Source organism: Cupressus sempervirens, chromosome 2, assembly GCF_028749045.1.
Source record: "Cupressus sempervirens isolate cs-2001-9-10 chromosome 2, ASM2874904v1, whole genome shotgun sequence".
Lineage (NCBI taxonomy): Eukaryota > Viridiplantae > Streptophyta > Pinopsida > Cupressales > Cupressaceae > Cupressus > Cupressus sempervirens.
In genome coordinates, this window is record NC_143119.1 from 555,707,488 (window position 1) to 555,716,722 (window position 9,235).

The window sequence follows — 9,235 nt, forward strand, 5'->3', positions numbered from 1 at the left end:
TCACCCAACTCCGTCGCCCCAGCCTCAGGTGACCCGACTGGGTTGCCAGAGTGGGTCGACTAGGGGAAAAAAAAAAATCATTGGAGGCCCTGTACAGTGAAAAGCGCTAAATTTTGGGCATTACAAAAAAAAAAAAAAAAACAAGTTACCCGCTTTTGGATCATGCACAAGTTTCAGTTCATGTATTATCGAGCTGACTCGAGGCGTTACACCTAGCTAGCCAGATTTGAGGTAGGGTAGCCGAAATGATCCGATTTGAGAATTTTCTTTATAAAAAGAGATCATGATAGGCCCCATAAGGCTCGGGGCTTGGGTCGTGCAAAAACATTGGAGGCCATTAAGGCTCAAGGTGCTTCGAGTCGAGGTTTTCGAGGCGGGTCGGGTTGAAAACTTTGGGCGTTAACCAAAAAGAAAAATTTAACCGCTTTTGGATCACGTACATGGCTCGGGGCACTTAGAATCAAGTCGAGCACAGTGACATGAGTCGTGCAAAAAATTTGGAGAGGACTCGAGTCGGGGCATCCGACTCTATCCGAGTTCAAAACTTTGGGACTTGAAAAAAAAAAGAAAAAAGAAAAAGTTACCTGATTTTGGATCACGTAAGTGACTCGGGCCACTCAGAATCAAGGCGAGTGCGGTTACATGAGTCGAGCAAAAAAAAAAAATGGAGGCGATTAAGGCTCGAGGCAATTCGAGTCGAGGTAGCTGAGTCGATTCAAAAACTTTGGCCATTAGCCAAAAAAAGAGTTAATTGCTTTTGGATCACGTACATGACTTGGGGCGCATAGAATCAAGTCAAGCACGATGACATGAGTGGTTGAAAAAAATTGCAGGCGATTAAGACTCGAGGCGATTTGAGTCGGGGTTGCTAACACGATTCGGGTTGAAATCTTTGGGTAAAACTAACCTGTCTCACGATGGTCTAACCCCAGCTCACGTTCCCTATTGGTGGGTGAACAATCCAACACTTGGTGAATTCTGCTTCACAATGATAGGAAGAGCCGACATCAAAGGATCAAAAAGCAACATCGCTATGAATGCTTGGCTGCCACAAGCTAGTTATCCCTGTGGTAACTTTTTTGACACCTCTAGCTTCAAATTTTGAAAGTCTAAAGGATCAATAGGCCACGCTTTCACTATTTGTATTCGTATTGAAAATCAAAATCAAATGAGCTTTTACCCTTTTGTTCCACAGGAGATTTCTGTTCTCGTTGAGCTCATCTTAGGACACCTGCATTATCTTTTAATAGATGTGCCACCCCAGCCAAACTCCCCACCTGACAATGTCTTCTGCCTGGATCGGTGTGCCTAGACGCACCTTAAGGCCAACAATAGGGGTATTGCTCCATCTCCGCCTCACAGAATAAGTAAAATAACATTAAAAGTAGTGGTATTTCAATTGCGCCTAAAAGCTCCCACTTATTCTACACCTCTCAAGTCATTTCACAAAGTCAAACTAGAGTCAAGCTCAACAGGGTCTTCTTTCCCTGTTGATTTTGCCAAGCCCATTTACGCACGCTTGGTTTAATTTCTTTACTTTGACATTCAGAGCACTGGGCAGAAATCACATTGCATCAGCATCCACAGGGACCATCACAATGCTTTGTTTTAATTAAATGGTCAGATTCCCCTTGTCCGTACTAGTTCTGAGTCGACTGTTCGCCGCCTAGGGAAAGCCCTCCAAAGGGGGCGTCCTGAGTCCATCGCCTGATTGGCACGTGGCAGCCCACCCTTGCCGCGAGAGCAGCTTGGGCAGGCCGCCAACAACCCATGAGTTTGGGCATAGACCCCTAGGCCCAGCCCTCAAAGCCAATCCTTTTCCCAAAGTTTTGGATCCATTTTGCCGACTTCCCTTACCTACATTGTTCTATTGACCAGAGGTTGTTCACCTTGGAGACCTGATGCGGTTATGAGTACGATCGGGCATGAACGGTACTCGGTCCTCTAGATTTTCAAGGGTCGCCGAAGGCACACCGAACACCGCAGGACGTGCGGTGCTCTTCTAGCCGCTGGACCCTATCTCTGGTTGAACCGATTTTAGGGTGGGCAGGCTGTTAAAAAGAAAAGAAAACTCTTCCCGGGGCCCTCGCCGACATCTCCAAATTTCCTAACATTGTCTTCCACCACCACGTCCTGGTTCAGGAATATTAACTTGATTCCCTTTCGATGATCACAGAAAGTTCTCAAAGGTGAACAAAGTTCTCATTTGAATATTTGCTACTACCACCAAGATCTGCACCGGGGGCCGGTCCACCCAGGCTCATGCCCAAGGTTTCGCAACAACCCCCGCATCCTGCTACTCATCAGAGCCTGGCACTTGGCCTGACAGCCAAGTATAGGTTGCGCGCTTCAGCGCCATCCATTTTTGGGGCTAGTTGATTTGGTAGGTGAGTTGTTACACACTCCTTAGCAGATTTCAACTTCCATGACCACCATCCTGCTGTCTTAATCAACCAACACCCTTTGTGGGATCTGGGTTAGCGCGCAATTTGGCACCGTAACTCGGCTTTCAGTTCATCCCGCATTGCCAGTTCTGCTTACCAAAAATGGCCCACTTGGAGCTCGCAATTCCATGGTGCAGCTCAACAGAGCAGCCACCCCGACTTACCTATTTAAAGTTTGAGAGTAGGTCAAGGGCGTTATGCCCCCGATGCCTCTAATCATTTACTTTACCCAATAAAACTCGCACGTGAGCTCCAGCTATCCTGAGGGAAACTTTGGAGGAAACTATCTACTAGACGGTTCAATTAGTCTTTTGCCCCTATACCCAAGTAAGATGAATGATTTGCACGTCAATATCACTACGGGCCTCCACCAGAGTTTCCTCTAGCTTCACCCTGCTCAGGCATAATTCACCATCTTTCGGGTCCCAACAGGTGTGCTCGCACTCGAACCCTTCACAGAAGATCAGGGCTGGTCGGCGGTGCACCCCCCGAGAGGGGATCTTGCCAGTCAGCTTCCTTGCGCCTCACAGGTTTTCCCAACCCGCCAACTCGCTCACATGTTGGACTCCTTGGTCCGTGTTTCAAGATGGGTCAGATGGAAAGCCCACTGGCCAGTGCCACGAGTGGACAAGTGCTTGAGAGCCTGCCATAAAGGCATGCACTTCACTCCTCGACTGCCACAAGAAAAGTATTTGTGTGACCAAGAAGGTCGCACTTGTGCCACCGTGACAGCCCATGCTGGCACGTCCCCCGAACCGAGCGGCGGACCGGCTCACACCATTTCGCATCCAACCGGGGCACATTGACAGCCTCCATCCGCTTCCCTCCCAGCAATTTCAAGCACTCTTTAACTCTCTTTTCAAAGTCCTTTTCATCTTTCCCTCACGGTACTTGTTCGCTATCGATCTCTCACTCGTATTTAGCCTTGGACAAAATTTACCACCCGATTAGGGCTACATTCCCAAACAACCTGACTCGCCGATAGTGCCTCATGGTACGATAGGGTCCGGGCTCGACGGGGCTCTCACCCTCTCTGGCACCCCCTTCCAGGGGACTTGGGCCTGGTCCATCACTGAGGATGCTTCTATAGACTACAATTTGATAGGCGCGGCCGTCGATTTTCATGCTGGGCTTCCCGATTTGCTCGCCGTTATTAGGGGAATCCTGGTAAGTTTCTTTTCCTCCACTTATTGATATGCTTAAACTCAGTGGGTACTCACACCTGACTTAGGGATGTGGTAGAGATGCAGCAATGCCCACAACTTGCATTCAACAACTTGATGATTCATGAGATTCTGCAATTCACACTAAGTATCGCATTTTGCTACATTCTTCATCGTGGCGAGAGCCGAGATATCCATTGCCGAGAGTCATGATTTTGTTTTGCTTTTGTCTTTCGGTGACCCAAGTGTGCAAGGCGCTGGCTCGCGCTTCGTTCTTTGGATTTCTAAGGTGCACGATGCACCTGTGTGTTGGGTGGTTGACACATCCTGAACCCCGAGCACCCAATGGGTGCGATGAGGAACACTGTGGTGTGTCCCTGCCCCATCACATTGCAAAGGTGGGAGGCGACGCATGGGAGAGCCATGTCAGCAGACGGGGCCCCTGCCCCACAAATCATGTGAGTGCACCCATCCTAGACACAGAATGCTCCAAGTGATGAGTCAACACACCTGGGCAAGGCAACGGGGGGTTGCGGCAGTCCCAACTTGCCGTCGTCAAAATGACGGATCCCTAGCACAGCGCCGCGCATGCGATCGGACCATGAAATCTCAGCGGGGGATGAGGCCCAGACCCCCTCTAAACTGCAATTGAGCAGAGACCTCTTGCTCTGACATGGACATCGTTTGAAGGCACCGATCCTAATCCAGATGGCATCCGAGTCTCTTCTTCACCCCGCAGGGAATCCATGCTTTTGATCACGAGCATTCGATGTGACCCTCAACCTCAATGGCGCTGGACCCATAGCTTGACCGTCTAGCACATCGTTGCAGGGCCGAGTGTCTGCACGTCACTGAGATTTCAAGGGTGGGGAGGAGGCCAACTCCATCCCCTACACGATTCAGGGTCTCGAACCGACAATGATCCTACCGCAGGTTCACCTACGGTAACCTTGTTACCCAAGACCTGCTACAGCCAAGGGATGCCCACCGCGATGGGAAACTGAAATTTGCATTCGCTTTGTCATGCATCCAAACATAATCTGCCACACAAGCAACAAGAATGACATTCACAGCACATGCAAGAATCGCAACACTCAAAGATTTCACACAAGAGGAAAGTGTCCCATCGTCGACCGGAGAGGGCCGAATAGGGAGCCTCGGTTCACAGGCACCTGGGAAGAACATCCCATACGGAACCCTTTACCCTCGAACTCACTATCGCCACTACTCGGAAAGAAGCCTCGAGTCTATACGAGATGCACCGTACACATAGCCACCTCAATTGTAAGGCCACTCAGAGACATCCATTTCCTAGGCATATGCCTCCTACACACCTATTGAGGTGCACCCGCACAGACAAAATCCTTCCCGATCGCAACAAATGTTTTCCCATGATGAAGAGCTGGTTGCCAAAGTGCCAACGGAGACCACCATGCTGAAGGGTGAAGGGCCATGCGAGTCAAAAACATGGCTGGTTATGCGATTGGCAGGGGCATCACTGTGCACGAGACCACCTCAATTATAAGGCCGCTCAAGGGAATCGTGTATAACACCCCCTTGGCACATTTATAGGTGATGAGAGCCCGCCCACATACATGGACATGTCTAACCTTTGGCAAATTTCTCCTTTCCTAGCATAGCCTCGCTAACCATTCCCCATGACACATGATCTGCCAGCGCAGGTACAAAAAAGTTCCTATGGGTGAACACTCACACTAGCATTGTCGGACAAGCTTCAATCTCATGCACATGCACATACTGAAGAACTGCACCACAAGGGAACCCACCCGTGAGCACCCACATCTCGACAAAAAGCAGTCATGCAATTTCTTCCCCTAGATAGACACGTTGGGCCTGCACTTGTCAGAGCATTGCAAAGACGAGTGCTCTGGTTCGCAGGAGCCTGAGAAGAACATCTCGTACGAAACCCATTCCCCCAAAATGCTTGAATCACAAATGCTCGCAGTAGAGTCATAATGTAAAGATGTACACCGCACATGCAACTGAGTAAGGACACTCAAAGACATCCATTTCCTAGGCATATGCCCCCTACACGCTTTTTGGTGCACCTCGTACAAATGGCCATACTTTGACAAGCCCTCCCAGAATTTTGCATCTGAAGAGAGATGAAACGCCTTGGGCTTTTTGTCTACACAATGCAAACCCTGAACGCTCTCTTTAGGGGGTAGCTGAAGAAGAGTATCTCTCGCAGAACCCATGAGCTATAGCCGTTCAGATTGCACAAGGTAGGACAGGGCATGGAGAGTTTCCACATCCAAACAAAAATTATCGATAATACTCTACGCTTCTACTGGCCTGGACCACAAAGGCTGTCACAACAGTGCCATGCACTTCTGTAGGATGAGATAGTAAAGAGGTGAGCACGCACCAAGAATGCACTAGCGAATAAATTATGCAGCAACCAAACCTTTTGCCCTTCCCCCTCTCAATCCCAAGGCTCTACCAATTGGCAAAAACTTAGGGTGGAGAGTGGACCCTTGATGAAATTAGGGACGTCGAGCAATGCACCCGTGCAACCATCTCTTTCCTTCTTGCCATCTGGGTAGGATAAAAATGTAATGATAGAACGTGCCAATAAGACAGAGCCCTTGGCTAAAAGATTCAACTCCATGCACACTCAACAACAAGCGCATCTTAGAATCGAACACCAAATGTGCAGTGTGTTGCAAGCCGTGCAGACACCTACATACAAGGTATATCCAACAAAATAAAGTGACAAGTACTTTCCACCAGCTCTGCCATTGTGATTACTGAATGGGATATACTCACTGCCACAGATTAATGACCATCATTACCATCTTGGAATAGATACAAGCACATCGAGCTTCATCTGATCAACTGGATGAATTTCACCTTGAAGGGGCCCAATCCAAAAGTTTCGGAGGTCACCTCCTGGAACTCTCAAGAACAAGGCCCATCTTACATGCAAACTCTGCTACTGCACAAACACAGGTTGCAATTAAAGAGAAATTGCAAGGCTGTCATAATGGACCGAGGCCAATGCTCCGACTAATGCAATTTTCTCTTGCAATCACCATCCCGCCTTTCACAGAGAGATCTCCCCATTCACTTGTGATGCGACGCACAATCCAAGTGCTAGACATGAGCTCACCCTTGAAAGGCCACTTTCCAAGGCATCCCCTGATGACACATTAGAATGACAACCACTGTCGAACCATTCACAATGTTGTACCAGTCGAGTTGGCAGAAAGGCAACCTTGGGGAGCTCCTGCGTAGCAATGGGGATGTGCTTTCGTACCCATCTCTCACAAAGACCAATGTTAGCTGTGAAAAAATTTGAAATCCAAGGGCTCACATCCATCGATATCATCGGCACTGGGTCTATATACAAAGGCCATGGAGAGGTTCCAAGAAGAGAAACACCCCCTGCTTGCTCGCACAAACATCCCAAATTCTAGACACAAGCTCCCGCCCTTAGCATCGCTCTCTAGATAACCGTAATGACACATTGGAACGAAAACCACTATCGAAAAACTCCAAAAATTGTGGCAATGGAGTGAGAGAGAAGAGCAGCTTTGGGGAGAGGCACATAGCAAACGGGCTGCTCCTTCATTCCGCTCTTATATACAGATCTGATGTCGATGATTTCGTTTGGAATTTAGGGTGCATTCATCCTTGCCCACACGAGCAATGGCTCTTCTGATCGAATGGCCATGGGGAGCTTTCGATAACAAAGGCTCCCTTGTTACTCGTGATGCCTAGCCCAACTGCTAGACGACAGCTCGCCCTTTAGATCGCTGCCCAGGCAACCACCACAACGACACCATTGGAACGACAACCGCTGCCGAACCATTCCAAAAATTTTGCGCCAAAGAAGTTGTTGCGAAGAGAATGACTCTGGGGAGAGAGCACTCGCATAAAAAAATAGGGATGGCTTCATGGCCCTTCCAATAGAAACAATGCTGGTGCCAATATTCAAAATCCGAATAACGTGTCTTTCTCGAACACTAGCACCGATTCTATTGGGGAGGGTTGTCGAGAGCTTTTCTTATCAAAGCCTCCCATTGTAGCTACGATAGGCACGCAAAAATTTTTGCTAGAGCGCTAAGCACCCACCTCATGGCTAGAGATCGAAGAAGCTGATCTAAGAGAGGGTCCAAGCGTAGGCACTCATTGGGGGATTTGCGCCGATGGCATAAATTTATGCAATACTCGAACAACACCAGACGAAGGTGTTAGACGAGGGCTCCCATTTTAGATCGAGTTTTAAAATCACCAAGTAGACGCGGTGAGGGCTGGCAACCGCTGCCAAACCCTTTTCCAAAATTGAGCCAGCTAAGTGACAAGAAAACATGATCTAAAGGAGAGTCCAGGAATAGCACCCTCGAGGGTGGGCTTCATGCCCCTCTAATTGATTCAACGTCGGCATCCACCATTTCAAAATCTAACATATCCATCCGCCCTGACAGCAGCGTTGAATCAATGAGGGGGGTATGGGAGAGGCTCGCAGCAACCACCTCTCCCATTGTAGCCGTGATAGGCATGCAAAAAATCTTGCTAGAGCGCCAAAGCACCCACCCTCATGGCTATAGAGAAGGGCTCGCCATTAGATCAACTTCGAAATCGCAGAACAGACGCAGTGTAGAATGGCAACCGCTGCCAAGTCTCTTCCGTAATTGCGTCAGTCGAGTGATTAAAGAAGGTGATCTAAGAGAGGGTCCAAGCATAGGCATTCGTTGGGGGAGTCGCGCCTATCGCATAAATTTATGCAACACCCGAGCAACACTGGACGGAGGTGCTAGATGAGGGCTCCCATTTTAGATCAAGTTTTAAAATCACCAAGCAAATGCAGTGAGGGCTGGCGACCGCTGCCAAACCTTTTTCCAAAATTGTGCCAGCTGAGTGACAAGAAAAAATGATCTAAAGGAGATACCAGGTATAGCATGCACAAGGGTGGGCTTCATGCCCCTCTAATTGATTCAACGTCGGCATCCACCATTTCAAAATCTGACATATCCATCCACCCTAACTGCGGTGTTGAATCAATGAGGGGGGCACATGAGAGGCTCACAGTAACCACTTCTCCCATTGTAGCCGCGATAGGCATGCAAAAAAATTTTCTAGAGCGCCAAGCACCCACCTCATGGCTATAGACAAGGGCTCGCCATTAGGATCAACTTCAAAATCACATAACAGATGCGGTGTAGAATGGCAACCGCTGCCAAGTCTCCTACGTAATTACATCGGTCAAGTGATCGAAGAAGGTGATCTAAGAGAGGGTCCAAGCATAGGCCTTCATTGGGGGATTCGTGTCGATGGCATAAATTTATGCAATACTCGAGAAACACCGGACAGAGGTGCTAGACGAGGGCTCCCGTTTTAGATCAAGTTTTAAAATTACCAAGTAGACGCAGTGAGGGCTGGCAACCGCTGCCAAACCTTTCTCCAAAATTGTGCCAGCTAAGTGACAAGAAAACATGATCTAAAGGAGAGTCCAAGAATAGCACCCTCGAGGGTGGTCTTCATGCCCCTCTAATTGATTCAACATCGGCGTCCACTATTTCAAAATTTGACATATCCATCCACCTTGACAGCAGCGTTGAATCAATGAGGGGGGCATGGGAGAGGCTCGCGGCAACCACCTCT

At 48.7% G+C, this 9,235-nt stretch overlaps 1 pseudogene; it reads right to left on the reverse strand.

The window, feature by feature from the left end:
- Positions 1 to 659: 659 nt before the first annotated feature.
- Positions 660 to 3,680, reverse strand: LOC149573740 (25S ribosomal RNA; annotated as a pseudogene).
- Between the last annotated feature and the right edge of the window lie 5,555 nt (positions 3,681 to 9,235).